Source organism: Microtus oregoni, unplaced genomic scaffold (genome assembly GCF_018167655.1).
Source record: "Microtus oregoni isolate MIOR12 unplaced genomic scaffold, Mior012 000001F_ref0000356, whole genome shotgun sequence".
Taxonomy (NCBI): Eukaryota; Metazoa; Chordata; class Mammalia; order Rodentia; family Cricetidae; genus Microtus; species Microtus oregoni.
The window spans coordinates 54,075,848-54,099,191 of record NW_024543060.1 but is presented as its reverse complement, the minus strand read 5'-3'; the positions used below and the strand labels follow the sequence as shown (position 1 = coordinate 54,099,191).

General features: G+C 45.7%; 1 pseudogene; it reads left to right on the top strand.

Annotated features, from left to right (window-relative positions):
* Positions 1-10,316: 10,316 nt before the first annotated feature.
* On the top strand, positions 10,317-10,883 carry LOC121462186 (annotated as a pseudogene).
* The last annotated feature ends 12,461 nt before the right edge of the window (positions 10,884-23,344 follow it).

Here is a 23,344-nt window from a genome sequence, read left to right as displayed (position 1 = left end):
AATGTGATACAGTCTACTCGGGTCAACTTGTAAGTACAGCCCAGAGCCGAACAGGTCAGTCCTGGGAGGAGGACCCTCGCAGGCCATCCTGGCAACAGGGAAAATCAATCCGCGGGTGTGGCAGAAAATGGACAAGTGACTGCTGGAGCACAGACTCCAGTTGATCTTAACAATCAGAACTCAGAGTCAGGTATAGGGGTTGATGCTGAAGATCAGAGAAGCAGAGCGGCCAGCCACCAGAGGGTTCTTACCTCTACCACTGCTCATGCCAAGAGGGTGATCCTGTCCTCAGACTGACCTCAGACTGCTTCAGACGGCACTGAGTTCCTGTCTCCTCCTGCCTTATATTCCTATTTCTGCCCAGCCATATCACTCCTGTCTCCACCAGTCCACCTCCCTAGTGCTGGGATTAAAGGCATGGGAACCCAAGTGCTGGGATTGCCTTAATGTCAGCTCTGTTGCTCTTTTAGACAGATAATCTCGTGCAGCCCAGGGTGGCCTAGAACCAATAGAGATCCCTCTGTGTCTGTCTCCAGAGTCCTGGGAGTAAAGGAGTGTGCTACCATTCCTTGGCCTCTAGTGGCTTAGCACTGCAGTCTGATCTCCAAGGAAGCTTTGTTTGTTAAAACACAAAGAAAATATCACTACAAAATCTAGTGGCAAGAAAAAGTATACAAGTGTGAATGGGCAGTCCTCTGCTCAGTGGTGCCCCTAACAGTTAGGAACATAATTTCTGAGTCTGACACACTAGGGGTCACAGACATAGGTTTCCCCTTCTCTCTAGGCTACTGTTGTCCTAGCAGACAGCAGGGCCATGCAGAGAAGGGTGACGTCATCTTAACTGTAATGGTGCTCATCGTTTTCACCAACCCTGAACCAAGAGCTGTGCGTACACACTCAGCGCACATTGTGACAATGTCGCACCCCACCCAACATGTTTAAACAGATCATTTTTATAAAGAATTGCAAGGCTTTCCCACAATTCTGGAGGCATCAACAAATGACAAGGTGGAGCCCATGGACATTGTTCACGTTCGCCTGTGGGCAATGGATTGGATGCAGTCTCACTGTTCACTGTGCACAGACAAACCCTCCACAGGACACCACTAGAGATCAGCATCACAAATGGCTCCCTGTGGGCCTCATGCTGGGCATGTGAGAGCCTTCGACCACTTAGAGGGCACTGAGTGGAGGCAGGGCCCTTTCAGGGTGTAGAGCAGCTCATCTGGGCTCTCATCAGGAGACAGACACACATGAACACGTCTGCACACACACACACACACGTACAGGCACACACACACATCCATGCACACACACACTCCACATCACTGGCCACCTAGGCATGTGACTTGGTGTTAGGTTATATACATCAGGCTTGTCCAGGTCTCATCAAGAAGAAGTGAGCTGTTGATATTATCTAGTCACAGAGCTGGCATGGCCAGGGTCTCTCACGACTCAGTTACCCAAGGATGCTCTAGCCAGGCTGAGGGAACGCCCACTCAGGCTGCAGTTGGAGACAGGCTTCCCTGTAGAACAATGGACGACTGTCCAGCACAGAGGACAGAGAGGCACAGTAGCCATAAGTGATTGACAGCAGTGGTCTAGTTGTCCTCCCTACACACGGGCAGAGCGAACTAGTGAACTCGTCCTTCACTGTCTTTGTCAGGGTTGTTGTTGCTGTGAAGAGACACCATGGCCACAGCAACACTCAGAAGAAAACATTTATCTGGAGCTGGCTTGCACTTTGGAAGTTTAGTCCCTTATCATCATGGTGGGTGGCAACGGCAGCATGCAGGCAGACATCGTGCTGCAGAAGGAGCTGAGAGTTCCACATCTTGATAAGCAGGTGACATAAGCAATGGTGTGTTACACACTTGTGTAATTTTAGCAACAAAGTCCTCAAAGCCCACCTCCACACTGACACACATCTTTCAACAAGGTCACACCTATTCCAACAAAGCCACACCTCCTAACAACGCCACACCCTGTGGGTGCCTTTTTCTATCAAACTACCATAATTTCCAATCAATATGTGTAGGAAAATTCTGAGGAATTGACAGAACATTTTTAGAGCTAGTAAGCAATTCAGCAAAGTCTCTCTCTCTCTCTCTCTCTCTCTCTCTCTCTCTCTCTCTCTCTCTCACACACACACACACACACACACACACGGCCAACAGGGCACATGGAAGGAACTCGCCACACAGCTGCACACCAGCCATGCACAGGGAGGAATCCAGATGAGAGCATCAACTTACAAGCACATCAGCAGGAAAATACACAGATACAGTCATTCAAACAGTCATCGATTCTGCTACATGCCTTGTCCCTGCTCTCCACAGTGGACCTTATCTCCTCGCCAGAAATTCTTGGGGAAATGTCTGCAATGGGTAAGACAGCAAGAATCATACCATGGAGCTAAAACGACAAGGAAAGTCAGTTGATGTAGAAATGGAAGGTTCATGGACAAAGGACAACACTGTTAAAATTGTTCACACAGCAATCAGCCTACACATCCATTCCATTACTATGGACAGCAGTGGGAATGCTTACGTCACTGTCCCTGTGCATGGTGGTGGACCCTGGAAACAACACAGATCGAAGATAGGGAGATGGCCATCAGTGTGCTACCTGCTGAGAAAGCACAGGGACCTAAATTGGAAACCCAGCATTCATATTTTTAAAAAATGGCATGGTTCTGTGCATCTCATTGCCTATATCCTTCTTTCCTTCCTTCCTTCCTTCCTTCCTTCCTCTCTCTCTCTCTCTCCCTCTCTCCCTCTCTCTCTTTCTTTCATTGTCTTCAACTTGATACAAAGAAGGTCAGTTGGGAAGGGGAACCATAGTGGAGAAAATGCCTTCATCAGAGTGGCCTGAAGGCAAATAGGTGGCATGTTTTCTTGATCAGTGCTTGATTTGGAAAGAATGGCCCTCTGTGTGCAGGGCCACCAAGCACTGGTCACTTTGGGTGGTAGAAAAAAGCAAGCTGGGTAGGCCATGAAGAGCAATCCAGTATGCAGTGTTCCTCCATGACCTCTGCCATGACTTCTGCTTCCATTCCTGCCTCCAGGTTGCTTTCTGAGTTTCTGCCGTGGCTTCCCTTCATGGTGGACATTAATCTGCAAGACGAAAGAAATGTCTGCATTTCTGAAGGCATGTTTCGTCAGTTTTCTATCACAGCAAGAAGAAAGAAGGCAAAGAAACCAGAGGAGACAACAGGGCAACAGAGTTCACTGGTCAGACAGTTTTTCCAAATGGTGAGCTGTCAGTGACAGAATGTGGTTCAAAGAAAACTAAGAGTAGACCAAACTGCCAATTTTAGTCAGTGTTTGCCAAGGAACCGAACTACTGGAAATAATACCTGTGCACACACAGAGAGACACACATACATGCACACAGGCACACATACAGACACACAGCCTACATCCATGAATGCACAAACATACATATTAAGGGCTGTTTATATTAATGGCTCACAAGCAGAGGTCCAGCTTGTCCTACACATGTGTTCTTCTGATGGGAAGGACAAGCACACGCAGTTCTTCTGTCTAGGAACCTGAATGTCTCAGCAGTCACAGACGAGACCCAGAGAGCTGCTGTACTTCAGTGTGCACTGAAATCCCCAAGCAAGGTCTTGTGAAGTGAAGGAATGCCTCATGAACAGGAGAGATGGACTTACTGCAGAGAGCAAGGACAAAGAGACAAAAATACAGAAGCTTCCTTCTTCCTTGTTCTTTTTATGTGGGCTGACTCCAGGAGGTGTGTGCAAGATTTACGGTGAGCCTTTCCACCTCAAGTTACCCAATCTATAAAATCCCTCACCAGTGCCTGCATGTATGGATTAGAGATGTTGTGTAAATGACAACCAAGATTAGCCCCCACAAGCCACACAGATGTAATAATGAAGAAATGATAAAAACAATGTCAAGGGTAAGCATGGACTCTCCATCTAGGTGGAGACTTGCCTATCTCTGCCCTTAAGGATTGCTCCAGGGTGGGAGCTCAGGGAGTCAGCTAGGAGATCGCCTGTAGGATGTAGGGTCACATGATGATAATGCACTTTTCTCGTTGACACCTTCCCATTTCTACCTGTACCCAGTAAGGTCCCTATAAGCCAGCCTGCCAGCATGAGGTTCTGCTGGGTCTGCTGCCTTTCTGAGTGTTGACTCTGAAGGCACATCTGTCTTCTTCTCCCATCTTCTTCTTTAGGTTGTTGGCCAGAGCACAGTGAGTTTTAAACTCCCCCAACTGTTTGAGTTTCCTCATTTTCTTTTTTTTTTAAATTTATTTATTTATTAAAGATTTCTGTCTCTTCCCCACCGCCGCCTCCCAGTTCCCTCCCCCTTCCCCAATCAAGTCCCCCTCTCTCATCAGTCCAAAGAGCGATCAGGGTTCCCTGCCCTGTGGGAAGTCCAAGGACCTCCCACCTCCATCCAGGTCTAGTAAGGTGAGCATCCAAACTGCCTAGGCTCCCACAAAGCCAGTACGTGCAGTAGGATCAAAAACCCATTGCCATTGTTCTTGAGTTCTCAGTAGTCCTCATTGTCCGCTATGTTCAGCGAGTCCGGTTTTATTCCAGGCTTTTCAGGCCCAGGCCAGCTGGCCTTGGTGAGTTCCCGATAGAACATCCCCATTGTCTCAGTGTGTGGGTGCACCCCTTGCAGTCCTGAGTTCCTTGTTCGTGCTCTCTCTCCTTCTGCTCCTGATTTGGACCTTGAGATTTCTGTCTGGTGCTCCAATGTGGGTCTCTGTCTCCATTATCCTGAATGAGGTAAGCCAGACCCAAAAAGAGGAACATAGGATGTACTCATTCATATTTGGTTTCTAGCCATAAATAAAGGACACTGAGCCTATAATTCGTGATCCTAGAGAAGCTAAATAAGAAGGAGAACCAAAAGAAAAATATATAGGCATCCTCCTGAATATTAACCTTCCTCAGCCGATGAAAGGAGACAGAGACAGTTTCCTCATTTTCTAAAGTTCTATTCACCACCAAACAAACCCCTCCCTGAGAGGATGACAAGGACATGGAACTTGCCGAGCTGTCCTTTCCCTGCACCTCAGCCATGAGATGCTCCCCACAGCACAACTGGACCCATGGCTGCATCCCACCAGCAGGTGACCAATACTTAGGAGTTTACGAAAGCACAAAGGCAGGCACTCCCAGATGCATATCTAGGTACTTTCCAAAACAGCTGAAGCTGGAACACTAGCCGCTTCTTCCCAGGGTTTGACATGGGTACTTCCTGAGAGAACCTGTCCAGCACACTGACTGTAATGCATGCTAGGGTCAGCAGAGGGCACTGACACTCAGAGAACTTTTGAAAGTCATGCTAACTACAATCAGGGCATCAGACAGGAAGGAGCCTAATACACCATCAAAACCACAGAGGAGAAAGGAATCCTTAGTTCACACACACACACACACACACACACACACACACACACACACGCCATGCTAATGGACTGGACAGAGGAGCCATTGAGAGGAGTGTCAGGCCAGCCTGCCAAGACAAGTGACAGTCAGCCTACCACTATATAGTGGGGACAGCACACCGAGGACCTCAGCAGAGATAACTTTCCAGACACCTGAGGGACTGCTGTTCATTTTCAAGTGTCACCCAGGTTTTCTGGTTGTCTCTTACTTAGTATTATTGCAATAACAGATAAAGATACATCAGAGCCAGGACTTTATTAAGGATTGTGTATTTCTATGGGTTGCATTCATCTCCTATATCCCTCCTGTTTCTCTTAGACTCTTGTTGGTGGAAGAACTATTATTGCATGGCCAGCTGTAAAAATTCTCATAGAGAATGATGAGTCATGTTCTTGCTAATTCTTTTGCTATGCTCGCCTTCTCTGGGTACCATCCACTCATCTTACTGGGCAGAGCTCTGTCAATCTCATCCTGACGTTTCTTCTGCACATCCTGGTGGGTTGCCAGTGTATACATAATAAAGGGAATGGACGTCCTGTGGGCTCACAGCCAGGGAAAATACAAACAACTGATTGGGCTGTGGTCTCAATATCACATTGAGAGAAAAGGAAAAGAGCATTGTAGATAATGAAGATCAAAGCAGAACATCCCAGTTGAGATGAGAAGAAATTCAAATGGTGCTCCCAGCTGTCTAGGGAAGAACAGAGAAAGGAGGTCCAGAGTCACTGGGACTGAATTCCATGCCGGTTCCCACCTGTGGCCCATCTGTCCTGTTAGATCAGACTCAAACACCACAAATGTGTAGCACTACCCACCACACCCCGTCCTCATACACACTTATAAAGAAATGCAGTGGGCAATACTGACTGACAACTTGACAGGATCTAGGATGGCCTGGCCGTCAAGACTGAACATTACCATGTGGGCTTATCTTCACTGATGTGGGAAGACCCACACCGCTAGAAATGAATGAATATATTTATGAATGACTTTTTAAAAAAGCAAACAAGTAAGGCTTGAAAAATTTTCCCATACTGGATAATAACTAGAAATATGGAATAAACATGAGAACTTTAAAATCCTTCTGTAGTTATAATACTAATAATAGTTGTGTCACAGACCTAGCCTGGACGATGTTATAAAACCAGGGGCCTGAAGAATAACCAAGAGCAGGGCATATGGTTTTCCAGATGCTGTTTACACAGAGCAGAATAAATTGCAGACTAAACTGTTAATCACAGTTCAATCACTCACTCCCAGAGATCACCCCCACTGCTGGAGAGTACTCTTCCCGTGTGGGGCCCAGATGCAAATTCCCAGGTAGAAATCCAGAATCAGTGGGATTGGAAGGGACTGAGAATCAGACTTTGCTATTACAAGAGAGTTCAAGTTCTATGAAAGCAAATAAATTAGTTAACAATTAAACTTGTAAACAATTATCCATTTTAGTTAAACATCTTTAAATAATAGGCCTTTCTCTGTATAGTCCACTAGACAGTACAAGGCACACTTCACACATCAGAACCCAGAGGGACAGAAACCACACAAGGTGCCTCCTTCACTCTGCCCACGGGAGTAACCAAGCCGGGCCTCTGGAGTCAGGTGCCCACCCTCTGCTCAGCTCCTGGAGATCTGGAAGTCCACAGACATGCTCTGCCCACGACGCTGCTCTGTGCTCTCTACTCACGTGATGAGATGGTACCCTTTCTTGACACGGAGTCTGCGCAGATGTTTTCCACAAAGCTCCCCAAAAAATGGCCGGTCTTTCCAATTCTTTGTAATGTTTAAACCACCATACTCTCGTTTTTATGAAAAAACACATCTTCTTTGAGTTCAACTCTGCCTCAATCTGAGGAGGATAGGAAACCACCACCCTGTGCTTTTCACAGATAACAGGTCTGGCCTCATTCATAGCAGGACCCAGGGAGGAGCAGTCCGGCTGAGGTGCTGGAGGAGTGGGCACTGAGGAGTCCAGGGAGCTTGTGTTGCTAAGAAAGAATCTGGTGCTGAGGCCACTGTCCCTGAGACCACTGGGCCATCTCCGTCTGTGGGATAGGAGCCTGCCCAGCCGTGGTTGCCCACTAGGGACTCAGTGCTCCCTGCTCCCAGCACCAAGTCCAGAGTAGGTGCGGCTGGTAGGGGGGCTCACGTTTGGTGGAGGCACAGAGAGGAGCTTCAGCGGGCCCTTCTTTTCTTTCTTAATGTCCCTGTCTGGTTTCACAGCTGAGCTTTTCCACATGCTACTGCAGCCCTCTCAGGAGGTGTAGGGAGTCCACGGAGGATGGCCACTGTTCAATCACCTGTTGTGGTGCCTCTCTGGACTTCTTGATCCACACACCGTGAAGCACCCTCGGTTCCCTTTCTGGGACTCTTTGCCTTTGGAATCTTGAGTGTTCATCACCAGCTGAAGAAAATCCACTCGCGTCTGGAAGCAGAAAGAGAAGTCGATGGTGGACATTTAGAGAAAGGGCACGAAGAACGTGTTCCCAGCCTGACACACGATCAAACCACCAGCACTCTGACAGGAACACCACATTTCACCTTCTGATTTTACTCGAGGTGATTTGCTTCATGATTATTACAAATTCATAGAAAAAGTCCATTAGCCGGTTTGGAAAAATAAGGATACTTAGGATCTCATATACTGGAATAAGGCATGGAAACATAGCTACAGAGAAAAAAGAGAAAATGTAGTGGAAATCTGCACTGAATTCTTATTCACTTATAGAAATCAAATACAGCTTCTGCTAAGCTCCAGGATCCACTTGTATTTCTTCTATTCAGCTCAAAGGAAGGTACCAAAGTGAGGTTAACAAACAGCAGTCTTTATAATAACATCAAAATGTAAACCACTCAAGATATGGGTGGGAGCAATGGTCAAGGGGTGTAGAGCATTTGCTGCTTACAGGGATTTAAGTTCGGTGCCCAGTCCTTGGCATTGAACGGTTCACAACTGCAACTCCAGCGCTAAGGGATCTGCCTCTCTCTGCTGGGCTCTAGAGGCATGACACTCCCATGGATACATACACATACGCATGCATGATTAAAAATAAAACAAAATTAAAAATACTTAAAATAGGAAGAAACATTTTTTTATTCTTTGATAACTTCATAGATACATGTAATGAAATAACATTTCCACCCCACTCCCGCTATTCCCTCTGCAGCTTCTCCAGCATCCCCCTCAGACTTCCCTTTCACAACGTCATGTTGTTTAACAACACTCTATGTCTTCAGTGCTGCCCTCGTGTATGTGGGTGTGGGACCGTCCACTGCAGCATGGGAAACTGAAGAGTGACTCTCTTCCCTCGCAGCCATCAACTGCCAAAAGTCTCTCAGAGAGGGGAGGGACCCGGAGAGCATCTCCCACATCTCTAGTGGGAGTTTTGTTCGGCTTGATCTAGAGTAGCTTATGCGAGATTGAGGGTGTGAGAGCTATTCAAGTCCAGAAGATGATGTTCCTCCTCACCTTCCAACCTTTACATTCTCTGCACTCCTCTAAAGATGGGAATAAATTTAATAACAGTGCATACTATTTAACTAAAATGGGTCAAAGATCTAGGTCTAAGGTGGGCATGGGGAACACATGCCTTCAGTTCCAACATTCTGGTAGTAGAGGCAGGTGGATATCGGGGAATAATTTCCAGAACAGCCAGGGCAACATAGACCCTGTATCCCCACCTCAAAAAAATTAATAAAAGTTTTCAGGAATATACTGCCCAATTAAGATGAAACTGGGGGGACGTTAATGTTCATAACCTCAGCTCTCACCATGTGATTTAGAGATTAAATCACAGTACTTCATAAAATTGTACATCATACAACTTTAAAACATTTATAAATGCTAAGTTTATTTTAAAATTAAAAAATAATTTAAAAGTGTACTTCAAAGGATTCCATCAAGAACAGTAAAAGCCATCTAAAAAAAGAGAAAGTATACCAATTACATGCCTGAAAAGTGACTGCTATTGGTGATAGACACGCCAATCTTACAGCTCAATGACACAATTCAGCTCTGCAGGAGCAAAGGTCGCATCGCTGTTTATCTAAGAAAGACAAGGATAGGGAAACCATAGAAATATGAACACAGTCAGTCACCTTTTCAGTTGTCCCCAAATCTAAACACTGAAACGTTCACAGAAAAGTGATCGAGCCAGGCGGTGGCGGTGCACGCCTTTAATCCCAGTACTTGGGAGGCAGAGGCAGGTCAATCTCTCTGAGTTTGAGGTCAGCCTGGTCTACAAGAGATTTTTCCATGATAGGCTTCGAAGCTACAAAGAAACATTGTCTCAAAAATAAATAAATAAATAAATATGATCAAAGAGACCTTCATAATTCCCTGCCTTATATGGCAAAGATCAGAAATATTATGGAGAAGAGAAACTATGGACACGGGATCCCTGATGCCACCAGGCAAGAAAATACAGAAGCTGGAGCATGGCTGGAGTAGACACTTCCCTAGGTCATCTAGAGAGAACCTGACCCCTGACACACCCCAGGAGACAACAGATCCCTGTCAGTGTATAGTGAGTGTCTATGAGGAGGGGAAGTGTAGTGTGTGCTGTGGTGTGATGAGGGCTGATGCCCTTCCCATAGTGAGGGATGGAGATGAGCCGTCCAGCTGGATCATATGAGAACACCTTATTGGAAGGTACAGTCTGGTGGGCAAGGGGCAGAGTCTGATACCTAGACACTTATATGTTCTACGCATGTTCTTCCCACGTTAACACCTTACATACATTGTCAGTTTTAGGACATCAAAGGCATCCCTACCCACACTCATCACGCACTTTTCTAGGGATCAGGCCTAGATAGTCCATTCCTTTTCTGATGTCAAAACACAATGCTGCTTTCTGGACCTGGCAGAGCAGGAGGCACCATCATGGGTGTTGACAACCGCCACAACAAGGACCAAAAGGTTCGGCACAATGAGCCCAAGAGCCAGGACATCTACCTGAGGCTGCTGGTCAAGCTGTACAGGTTTCCAGCCAGGTGAACCAACTCCACCTTCAATCAGGTTGTGCTGAAAAGGTTATTCATGAGTCACACCAACCGGCCACCTCTGTCCCTGTCCCAGATGATCCGAAAGATGAAGCTTCCTGGATGAGAAAACAAGACGGCTGTGGTTGTGGGGACGGTCACATATGACGTGAGGATTCTCGATGTGCCCAAACTGAAGGTGTGTGCACTGCAGGTGAGCAGCCAGGCCCGAAGTTGCATCCTCATGGCTGGTGGTAAGATCCTCACCTTTGACCAGTTGGCCTTGGAGTCTCCCAAGGGCCATGGCACTATGCTCCTATCTGGACCTCGGAAAGGCCGAGATGTGTACCGCCATTTTGGCAAGGCCCCAGGAACCCCACACAGCCATACCAAACCCTATGTCTGCTCCAAGGGCCGGAAGTTTGAATGTGCCAGAGGCAGAAGGGCCAGCTGCGGCTACAAAAGCTAACCCTGGATCTTACTGTTAATAAAAAAACATTTGGATATTGAAAAAACAAAACAATGCTAAGTATCAGACCCTGCAGTAAATCCATCCAACCCCCGTGTCAACTGAGACATGGTGTCTGCCATCAGGCATTGTGGGACACTCCACCTCCTGTCAATGACACATAAGTATTGCTGGCTTAAGGCACAGCTGGATGCCTCCCGCCCTGACACATAGGGCTCCTTCCCTGACTGCTGGACACCACACCTGTTCCACCTCACTTGCTCTGCAGGGACTCCCACAAAAACCACACACTAACTGCTAGGTATCAGGCCTTGCTGAGCAAACCAGTCCCCACACCTCATATGTACTCCTAGGCACTGGACCCTGAATGGCACCCACTTAACCCCCATTAAATGCTAGTTATTGTCATGCTGGATAATCTGCCACTCTGCCCCAAACCCACTGCTATTGCTTGGGCTCCAAGGGGTACCATCACACCATGGAAGGTCAACATACACTGACAGGTACCAGGCCCTCTTCTACATCCCACCATACAAGTGACATTCTCCAGTGTTGATTGTAGTCCCTGCAGGATAGCTCCTGACATCAACCCATATATAATTTTAGGATATCAGACCTGCTGGGTACCCAAACATTCAGGCCATCGCAACTCCTATAATGGTAGCTGAAGGCCTTTGAATATACACACATCACTCTGCAGCAGCCTGAAATACATTGCTACGATCAGGCCCTGGTGACATTTCCAAATGCCAAGAGCACACTCTGAAGTGTCAGGTATCCCTGGATAGCAGACCAACCACTGCCACATATTAACTCTAATATTAACAGGCCTGGATGGACCCTAATTCACCACTCTGTAAAAGGGGCAACAGGCTACGTCCTGCCACCTGGCTAGTTTTACACTTGAAATAATTACACGGAAACTGTACTTTTTAAACACTGCTTGGCCCATTAGCTATAGCCTCTTACTGGCTAATTCTCACATTAAGATTAACCCATTACTAATAATCTGTGTAGCACCATGAAGTGGTAGCTTACCAGGAAGGAACTTATCCTGCATCCATCTTGGAGAGGAGAGCTACAGCATCTTCCTGGAGAGGAGAGGCATGGTGTCTACTCACTTCCCTTCTTCCTAGCATTCTGTTCGGTCTACTCCGCCTATCTAAATTCTGCCCTATCAGGCCAAGCAGTTTTCTTTACTAATTAACCAATGAAAAAACAGATAGACAGATGACCCTCCTGCATCAAGCTAGCATATGTTTACCAGGTAAGGGGCACAGCAGGACACCCCTTCTACTGCTCCCCAGTGGTATGTATTTCTATTCATCAGGCTCCTTGGACACCCCACCATCCACGTGACCACACAGCTCCTCTAGGTATCAGGTCTTGTTTGACCTCCTGCCCCACATGGACCACAAATATCAGACCGTGCTGGGAGCTTCTGCTCCTGTCACTCACAAAATTACCTGCCATGTATTTGCCTTTCTGGACATCCTTCCTCTGAGCATGCCTCATCCAGTGCTAGGCTTGGACTTCTTCTGGACTCCTCCCCCAAACACACAAGCTGCTCTGCATCAGGACCTACTACTAGTTACTGTGCCATGCTGTACATAGACTCAATTGTAGCGGCATAGAGAGTGATGCGTGTCACATCCTCCTGACCACCAACATGCACTCCCAAGTGACATGCTAAGAGTCAGACCAAGCTTGTCACACACCCTTACCATGTCCTGCTGGCTAACAAACGCTGCTGTATTTCATGCCCTGATAGAAACCATGTCACTACCAAACACAAGCTACTAGGTAGCAGGCCCTATTGACACACCGGTGACTACGCTGCCATCCATACAATGCTGGGCATTAAGAATTACCTCACATGCACAGTCCTGCTGCCACACACAATACAGAGGTTGAGATCGAGGGTTCAGAAGGATCAGAAATATGCAAGTGCATACAGGACTGCAGCATGGTGTCCCACCATTGTAGTCAAAGACATCCACACATACATGGTGAGGGGCCAGGGCTTGCCAGGAATACCCTCTTCTATATCCAATGCCAGACATGCATGGCAAGGTGCCATGTCCAGCTAGGTGAACCCTCCCCCACAGCATCCATTCTTCCTACACAGCCAGGTATCAGGTCCTCCAAAGGATCTCCCACCTTCAGTTGTCCCCCTAAACTGAGGATTAGATGTCAAGTACTCTCAGGGACTCCCTTAATTATAGGCAAGACCCCCACCCATAAACATGGACATATAGGACTAGGTGTCATGTTCTTCTATGCTTCTTTCCCTTAACAACGTCCCCGATACACAATTAGTGTCAGGATCACTAGGTATACCTCCCAACAGTCAGAGTCTCATAGACATGGTTATGTGTCAGGTCCTCCTCAGAAACACCTCCCCTAGAGCAAAGCTTCAAATACACAGGCATGGGTAGGTTTCCTGTCATGCTAAGAGTCTCCTCCCCTATACCCAATACCACACATGCACTTAAGGATGGAGTTAGCTACCTGGAACCTACCTCATGCAAAACTTAAACTCCCACTCCTTCTATACCTACTACACTCAAGCACACACACACACACACACACACACACACACACACACAAACAATCTCACACACGTGGAGGGAAGGAGAGAGGGAAGGTGAGACGATGAGAAGGGAGGGGAGGAGGAAGAGACCGAGACAGAAACAGAGCTAGGGCTCATGTCCTCCCTTGTATCCCCACATTTGCCTCAAAAATTCCACACACATGCATGGGTAGGTTTCAGGTCCTGATAGTAATTCTGTCTTTTACAGCCAAGGACAAAATCCAGGGCTAGGTGTCGTGTCATGCTAGGCGTTCCTTCTGTCACAGCCTTTGCCACACCTACACATTGGTGTTAGATCCTGCTAGATGTGCACTGACTTACAACCAAAGTTCACCCACAAACACACACACACACACACACACGCGCGCTTGACTATGTAACAGGTTATGCATCTTATTCCCTCAGGAAGAGATGAAGCCTCACTAATACATTCATGGCCATGTCTCAAGTTCTTGTAGGTATCTCCCTAGCCCAGCCAAATCTACACACTCAGCTGCTCATCCAGGCTTTCACTCTGGTTAGTCAAAGCCCCATAAAGACAAACACACCCACACACCCACCCACCCACACACCCACACACAACTATCCCACACACCAACAGTTCTAGGTGTCATCTCCTGCTGTACCTGCCCAGCGGGTCAGTTATTCCAAGGTCCCAAAGAGGCACTATCTGAAAAAGACATGGGTGGGAGGGAGAAACGGAGACCAAGCAAAGCCAGACAAGATTGTGTTCTCAATTAGTCAAGGTCTCACTTTATTAGTGAAATGGTTGTGGCTTATATAGCCCTTGAATGAGGAATTTGGCTTGGGATGAGGGCAGGGGCCTGGCAACGGCAAGAAGGGACCTTGCCGGGGCAGCAAAGGTCACAAGTCAACACACCTAGTGTTCTCTGTGCAAGCAGAATCATTCCTTTGTGATTCCAACCATAAACAATTCTCTAGATAGTTGAAATGTGGGGCTGGTTCCGCTAACAAATAGTTCTCAAGATAGTTGGGTGTGGGGCTACCAGCAGACATCCTTAGGACAATAGTCCCTGCTATAATCTTTGGGAAAATGGCTCCTGACATCCTGCAAGGTATCCCCATACTTAAATGGAAAGACCACCCTCCAATATGAACACATGGATATATGTCAGGTCCTTCTATGAATCCTCACTTCTACAGCTAATGTCAAGCACACAGGGCTGGATGTAAGGTTCTGTTTGGCCCACCTTCCCCTGAAGTCAGCCCTCCCCTCACACATGTGTAGCATGTCCTTCATTAGATCCTCTACTTTATAGCTAAATCCCCATGCACAGGACTAGGTCTTTCAGAGTACCCAACCACAGCAAAACATGCTATATGCTGCTCCACGGTATTCTTATAAGTCAAGGGTAAGGTTCTGGTGTTTATCTCTTCCCTTACAACTAAATATACATACATGGTTATGTCAGGTCCTGCTAGGTAGCTCCTCCTGACAGCAAAACGCTAGGTTCACACATAAAAAAACACATAGACACATTCATGTACACATGTGAATTAGTAAGCAACCATGCATGCAGGCCTGCAGAAACCTTTACCAAGATGTGAGGTCCCAATAGATTCCTTATAGTCACGTGGGTGTAGCCTTGCCTTTAGGAGTGGGGTACCTAGCTTTGGGTATGTGGCATTGCTGTAGAAGAGTAGACTCCTCTCGGGATTGGACAACTATTCATGTATGTGTGATTGCTTAGGCTCTAAGGGTGGGGCTATATTGCTCCACCTGACACCTAACCTTCTGTGGAGGGCTTGGGCTCTAAGGCATTGAGAGATATGTCAGGACCTGACACCTAACTGTGTGTGGATGACAGTGGGGGTGTTTTGCCTATTGGGTGGAGAAAATAACAGGTCTTGACAAATACCCTACTGCCAAAGCCCCTCATATACTTAGGGACATGGCCGGTTGTCAGGTCCTGCTAGAATACTCTCCCTTAGAGTGCCATACCTCTTACAGTCAGAAGCCTCCATACATGCCCAGGTCTCATGTCCACCTCACTAACTCCTCCCATAATGCAAAGCTCCAAATATCCATGTAAGGCTAGGTGTCACATCGTGCAAGTTGTTTATTTCCCTACACCCAATATCACATGTATACATAGGTTGTAATGTCTGTGCCCAGCCTTATATTCAAAACCCTCTCTCTGCCCTATCTCTCTCTACCACCCCCATTCTCTCTATTTCCTCTCTCTGTCTCTCTCTCATCTCTCTATCGATCTGTCTCTCTCTCACACAAACACAAAACTAGGAGCGTGGTACTTTTATGAATTCTGTCCCATATACCAAAAGGCAAACACATTTCTATGTGTACGCTGTGCTAGGTAACACAAACCCTCTAGTCAAACCATCTCATACTCACAAGCAGCCAAGTGTCTGGTCCTACTGGACATTCCCTACCCCACAGCAACAGCCATTCATACATACACAGGGCTAGGATTCAGCTCCGCTAGGTAAGATCTCCCCTCAGGTAAAGCTCTACACATGGAGAGACAGATGCCAGTTCCTGATGGCACCCCCCCTTCCGTACCGTTCTTTGCTCCTCCCTGTTTTAGTCTCATCTCTGAAGTTTGGGAGACAGGAACACTAGATGAAGAAAACTCCGGCATAAGCATTTCTAGATATGGGTTCTATCCCTTGATACCTTTTCCACAAACATCCATTTACACAGAAAGGTGCTCAAAACCAAAGATGGTGGATGTGCTGAGCATCTGGAACTAGGCCTGTGATCCTGCAGTTGCTGGCAGGTCCCATGACCCATTTCTTTAGGAATGATTAATATGGCAGATCCAGGCCACTGTGGGTGTCTCCACCCCTGCAAGTTGTCTTGAATTGTGTAAGACAGCAAACTGAGGCAGCCATGAGAGTGAACCAGTACACATCTGTCATCTGCTCTTGACTGAGTTCCCACCCTGGCTTCCCTAATGATGAACTTCTAATAAGACATGAGAGCCAAATAAAACCTTCCACAGCAGTAGGTTTTGTCATGGTTTCTATCTGCAATAGACAGTACTATAGTGGTATATCATGTGTGTTTACTAAATAAAGCTTGCCTGAAGATCAGAAGACAAAGCATCCACATTATTCAGCCATATAGGCCCATGAGTGGTGGCATACACCTTTAGTTCCAGGACTCGGGAGGCTGAAGTAGAATGATCTTGGGGAGTTCAAGGTCACCGTGGGCTACGCAAGATTGAATCTGTCTAAACGAGAAACAGAGCTCACATAAAGGTGATTCCAGAACTTGGGATCACATGCCTTTAATCCCACACTAGGGATGTGGAGACAGACGTGATATGACTGGGAAAAGAGAGGAATATCAAAGGGAAGAGACAGGAACTCAGTGGAGTGTGGAGTCTGAGGTTGGTGGGGAGTATTGCAGGATCACCCCTTTATCCGACCATTGGTGGAGTTAAGATCTCTGTAGTGACTTGACTGCTTTGCTTCTCTGACCTACAGCTTGAACCCCAATATCTGTCTCTGTTTTTATTAGCCATGCTACCTAATACACTAGGACAGTATCCCAGGACTTGTTCTCAAACTCGGGTCTTCCTGCCTCTGCCTCCTGAGTGTTGGGATCCAGGTGTGCACTGTAACACTATAGGAACAAACAGCAGTTTTAAGAGTGGAGAGATGCATGGAGAATAAATCAGAGCCCGGGAAAACACAGTTCCATGGGGTGAGGCTAATTTTAATGAAGGAAATCAAAGGAAGTATCTCAAGCAGAGGGATGTGGGAAATCATTCTGAATGAGGGTGGCAGAACAAGCACAACAACACCAAGATAAATGTGCCCAAAGATGGATACCAGAGCTAGGGGGGATCTGAGCTTATTTCTAACATGTTGAGGACTCATCCAAGGACACAAATAGAAGACTACAATCGTCTGACTTGAAATAGTTAAACATGGGAGATGTGAGCAGCAACAGTGATTGCATGGACATCAGTTTAGAAGCCACAGAACTGTGGCGATGTCATGGATGGTTCACCACCTTGATCAAAGCCTTAGAGAATATACCCATGGCACTGTGTGTAAAGTGGTTCATGAGGTCAGAACATATGTGAACACATAGGGACCACACACAACCAGTGTAATACGTATAACCTGGCTCATGACATCGGAGGACATGGGACATTCTGAACCGTGCCCCACCACGTATCCCACCACAGTTCCTGAAGCCTGGTTTGTGAGGTCAGAGGGGATTCCACCTCTAGCTCATCCCGCAGCAGTCACCTATCCTGCCAGTCTACAATCCTGCCAGCACCATGCGTCTCCAATCTGAGCTCAAGCAAAACACAGATGAGCCAAGAAGAACCCAACTAGGAACACCAAGCACCAATCCAAACGCTCCATGAACACAAAGGTACCAGAAACACTTCATCAACAAAGTAAATCCAGATGAAAAAGCCCCATTACAAAAACGGAAGTTACATGAAAAACCCAGGACAACACAGTTCCCCCCAAAACGGCCAACCGCATAGTAGTGGTAAATAGTAAGAGTGACATGAATAAAATTCAGCACAAAGAATTCAAAAGAATGATGTTTGAATGTGTTCAGATAATTCACCAATGAACTAATCAGAACACAAATAATTTTGGGGTACAAATAATTTCCTGAATTAATTCAGAAAACAAAAATTTAAATAAAGAAGAAATTCAAGATCTGAATACCAAACTTAACAGACAGACCTAAGAATAAAACGATCCTAGAATCTAGAGAAATAAACAACCCTAGAAATGAAAAATTACATAAGCCGTAATAAAGGCACAGTTAGAGCCACAAAATTGGAATGTGTTGTATGGAAAACTGGGCTATAAGATTAGAGAAAGTCAATCATTCAAATAAAAGGTTTGTCATGATTTCATTTTTTTTAGTATGAAGGAAGCATGTGAGCTCTTTGGAAACCATCAAAAATTTGCAACTATCATTTATGAAAACCGAAGAATGAGAAGGATCCTTCATGGAAAATATGTTCAGTAAAAAAGCATAGGAGAAAATTTCCGCAAACAAGGGAAAGAGATGTACATGCAGACGAGTGGCCTACAAGAACACCAAAGAGAAAAGGACAGAAAAGCCACTTCCCCACCTCCCTGTTCACAACCGGTCCCCAGAATCACAGCGCTGTCTTTACCATAACCCAAGAAAGAAGCCCTTGTCCCCTGCACATGTATTCCAAGTTAAACACCTGAAGGAGAATATTCAAAACCCAGAACCGCATATGAAACAGAACAATTTATACAGTGTCTTTCTGAACATCATTTGAGCATATAATATTTTTCAGTTTGAGCCACTTATTAGCAAACTTCTAGACATTTTCTTTACAGCTAAGTATCACTCCACTGTGTAAAGGTACTACATCTTTCTTACCTCTTCAACAGTTGATGGGAATCTACTCTGAGATTTGTCTTAGTTACAGCTTCTATGGCTGTGAAAAGACACCATGACTGTGGTAACTTTTCTAAAGGAAACCATTCAGTTGGGGCTGGCTTGCATTCCAGAGATTGAGTCCACTGTCATCAGGGTGGGAAGCGTGGCATCAGGCAGGCAGACATGGTGCACAGAGGGAGCTGAAAGTTCTACATCTGGATAGGCACACAGCAGGAATAGGATGGCACACTGGCCGGATTTGAGCATCTGAGACCTCAAAGCCCGCCCCCAGTGACATACCTCGTCCAAGCAAGCCATACCTACGCCAAAAAGACCAGACCTCCTAACGGTGCCACCCCCTGAACCTATGGGGACCATTTTCATTGGAACCACCACAACACTATTTTCTAGCTATTATGACTGAAGTAGCAATTAACAAGGCTGTGAGAGAATCTGTACAGGAGGGTGAAAGTCCTTTGATTATTTCCCTGGGTTACATTACGGTAGCCCTTCTTATAATTATTTGAGAACAGTATATTAGAGTGTCCCTTTCTGTACATCCCTAGCAGTATTGCTTGCCACTCATGTTCCTGATCATAGTCACCCTGCCTGGACTGAGATGAAATCTACAACTAGATTTAATCTGTGTCTCCTTGATAGCCAAGGGCATTGATCTTTTTTAAATGTTAACTGGTTGGGTATGGGTGCATACCTTTAATCCCAGGACATGGAAGCAAGAGCAAGCAGACATCTGTGAGTTGCAGCCAAGCCTTGTCTGCATATGGTGAGTTCCAGGACGGTCAAGAGCCACACAGTGAGACCCTGTCTCAGGAAGGGTTTGCTAGACGTTTGTATTTCTTTTTGAAATTTATCGCAGAGTTGATGACTGCGGGAGCCTGTGTATGAAAGCTGTGAACTCACAGCGAGGTGTGGATGGAAAGCAGCAAGTTTCCTTTGCAAGGCCGCCTTCTAGAAAGGATTGTATACACTCTACGTGAACGGTCTTGAAAGCAAGGACGTGAAGGGAATGTCACGGCCTGTGTACATCCTCTCTATGGAAAAGGAAAAGCCCTGGGAGACATATTCTGTAAACATGGTCAACGATGAGAAGACATACCACCAGGTGTATTCCCTCAATGTGTTTGTATTTTCTTAAGTTAGCTGTAAAAGCACCTCATGTTTTGCTTTAAGAATGAAAATTGGAAGTTCTTTGTTCACGCTATACTTATGTCTGGAGTCCCCTGGTTATCCCTTGTAGATTTTTCCACATAATTTTCCATCTGAAGAGATTCAGCTTCCGTAGCCCGGGAAGGTAAACAATAATTACAACATTTCTCCCTTTCCTTTCCTTCCTCCAACCCCTCCGAATAGCCTTCCCTGCTCTCCATCAAGTCAGGGCTTCTTTTTTCATTAACTATTACTGTATGCATATATTTATATACATATATACATGCATATGTCTACATATAACCTCTTCAGTCCCAGTTATGCAGCAAGAATAATAAAAACCCAGAGACAGGTATTGGGGTTCAAGCTGAAGATCAGAAGAGCAAAGCAGGGAAGCCATTAGGGAGCTCTTACCTCCCTCAAGGCTCAGACAAACAAACGGGCGATTCTGTTCTCAGCACGACTGCAGACCACAAGGCTCTCCACCATTCTGTGAAGCAGGATTTTTGAAGGTTTGTCCCATATTGTCTTGGCAAGGTTTGACAGTCACTCTCTTTTGTGTCCTGCTTGTCCAACTTGGATAGCATGCTGTTGAGGCAAGAGCACTTTCTTGCCCAGTGGCTAAATTTTGCTACAAAAAGTAAACTTTATGTGGAGTTTCACTGAGGTCCATTATCTTCTCTGAAGAAGATTGGTGTTGCCAGTAGTAGACTTGTTTTATTATCATAAAAAAGAATTCACGTTATTACAGTATCTTAAATACCATATTATGTATCTCTTCAAAGTGTTCCAGGATGACAAGTCTATCTAAAATATATCTACTTTATCTTGAAAACATGCCTAATATGACTACAAATTTAACTGTAATGGATAACTAATTACTAACCTGCATTTCTAAATTATCCTAAACAACTGATAATAATAACTTTCAAGAACTAGAAATCATTATTACTTTTACTTGAATAGATGTTTTCGGGGCTGACTATTTGGTACTGGACAGCTGATCGGTGTGCTTTTCCCTGAGGGAAGACCACCTCTCCTGCTCCCAGCTTCCCTCAGTTGCCTGCAGTTCTTTATGTGGGGCTGAGTCCACATGTGCTCTTCTCTGCCCACGTTGGTATCATCCTTGTTCATCTTTGGGCAGCTAAGTTGGTGAGACTTTATGGACAAAACTTCTGACCTTACTAGGAGACCCACCCTCACAGGAAACTTCCTGATGCTCTGGCTCTTACAATCTTTCCACCCCCTATTCCTCAGTCTTCCCTGAGTCTGAGGTGTGGGAGTGTTTTATAGAGGTATCCACTGGGATTGAACTCTACAACTCTGCATATTGATTGATTGTGGCTTTCTGTAGCGGCCTCTGTATGCTGCAATGAGAAGTTTCTTGATGAGATGTGAGAACTGCACTTACCTATGTGTATAAGAACAGATGTTTACAGCTTGTTGTTAGGGATGATGTTGGTTTAGTGAATTAGTGGTTGTACATTCTCCTCCAGTAACCATGACCTCACTAGAATTGAGTAATTAGGTTAATTTCCAATACCAGACATGGTTGCCCTCTTGCTGAACAGGTCTTAAGTACAATTAGTTCAACCAAATCCAAGGCATACCTGCCAGTACTATAACCTGGTTATCATGCCATGCTGGCTGACATGGTTCATAGGTGTCATAGCTGGGAAGGACTGTTGTCCCCATCTCTGGAATCTTGTATGGTGCATTCTTGTACCAAGAAAGCTAATCCACAAGGAACAGAAATGCTGATCTATTCCACCTCAGGGTTCTACAGCCATTGTATGTCATGGATCAAACAACAGTATCCTATTTTGGAGATAGTTTTCTTTTCTGCTATTTACATGGGCACAGTGCTTTCTACCTTGGGGTTATTTTACTCTTCGTTTTTCTCCCTGCCACAAACTAGGAAGACCAAAGTATTGCAAAACAGGAAGTTTGGGGGGGGGGGGGTCACTTTGAGACATAAATACTTGGATCTGTGGGCAAATGTCAACACTGGACCCAGCCTCATTGCGTTTAAATAGTGTAGTGGTGAGGCGAGCAGGCCTGCTTTTCGTCCTGCCCAGCTCCTGCACAGCTAGCATAGCCCCGGAAATAACACAGCAACTGTATTCATTTAAACACTGCCTGGCCCATTAGTTCTAACCTCTTATTGGCTAGCTGTCACATATTGATTCAACCCATTTTGAATAATCTGTATCTCCAGTTGACTCAGGCTTAACGGGATGAGTCTAACCGGCATCTGTCTCGGAGAGGAGAGCCATGGCATCTGTTTGACTGTGCTTTCTTTCTCCCAGCCTTCTGTTCGGTCGACTCCACCTATCTAAGCTGCTGTCCTATCAAATGGCCAAGGCAGTCTCTTTATTTAACCAATGAAAGTAACACATAGACAGAAGATCTCCTACATCAAAATAGTACATAACTATGTCCTAACAAAAGGCCTTCATTCCACTGTAAAACTGAAGAAAGTACCTGTTTCTGAAGGATCAGGGAAGTGAAAGAGAAGGAATCCAGTTGCTTGCTGTGCTGTGTATTAAGAATGAGCACTAAAAGGAGGCAATGATAACCCCCCCTATACACACACACAGAATTATCAGGGAGGAAAGTTAATTTTGAATGGTAACCCTGTGATACCTTTATATGTTGTAAGATCATGTCACGTGTTTACCACAACACATACTCAAACAGAATTAAGCCAACAAAAATATCTGCCTTTACCCATGTGTACCTTGAGATTTTTCTCTGGCTACACTTGGGGTTAGGGTCAAACTGATTAAAGGTTTGAACCTGCAATTAGTGTGTGTCCAAGCCTGGAAGTAGGCATTCTGAAAAACCCGATGAATGAATACCTCTTAACCAACAAAAACACAACACTATGATTGATATTCTGTGCTAGAGGTCACTTATTTCATCCTCTAGTTCATGTTTAGGCTGGCCTTAACTATAGAATAATATCCGAATTTTCTTTTTAAGGCCAAGTCAGTCTATGTGTGCCCTGTTACCCCTCTGTGAGACAACAACAAAATCTATATTAGAATGTCTTCCATCTCTTCTTTGCCTTCCTCTCCAGAGAGTCCTGAAAATTTTCCCTTATCCTGCCTTCATCTTATTGTGAGGAACAATGAGGAAAAAGAAGGCCTGTGGGACTCTCTGACAGAATCTTTAAATCCCTGTACCCTGCTCTCTCTCATTAGGGATCAAGGGAGGGAGCCTGTAGACACTGGTCCCTCTAAACTCCCCACACTAGGACCTTGATCAGTTCTTTCAGATAAATGCTGGTGCTCAATTTCCTTTCTCCGTGTTGAGCAA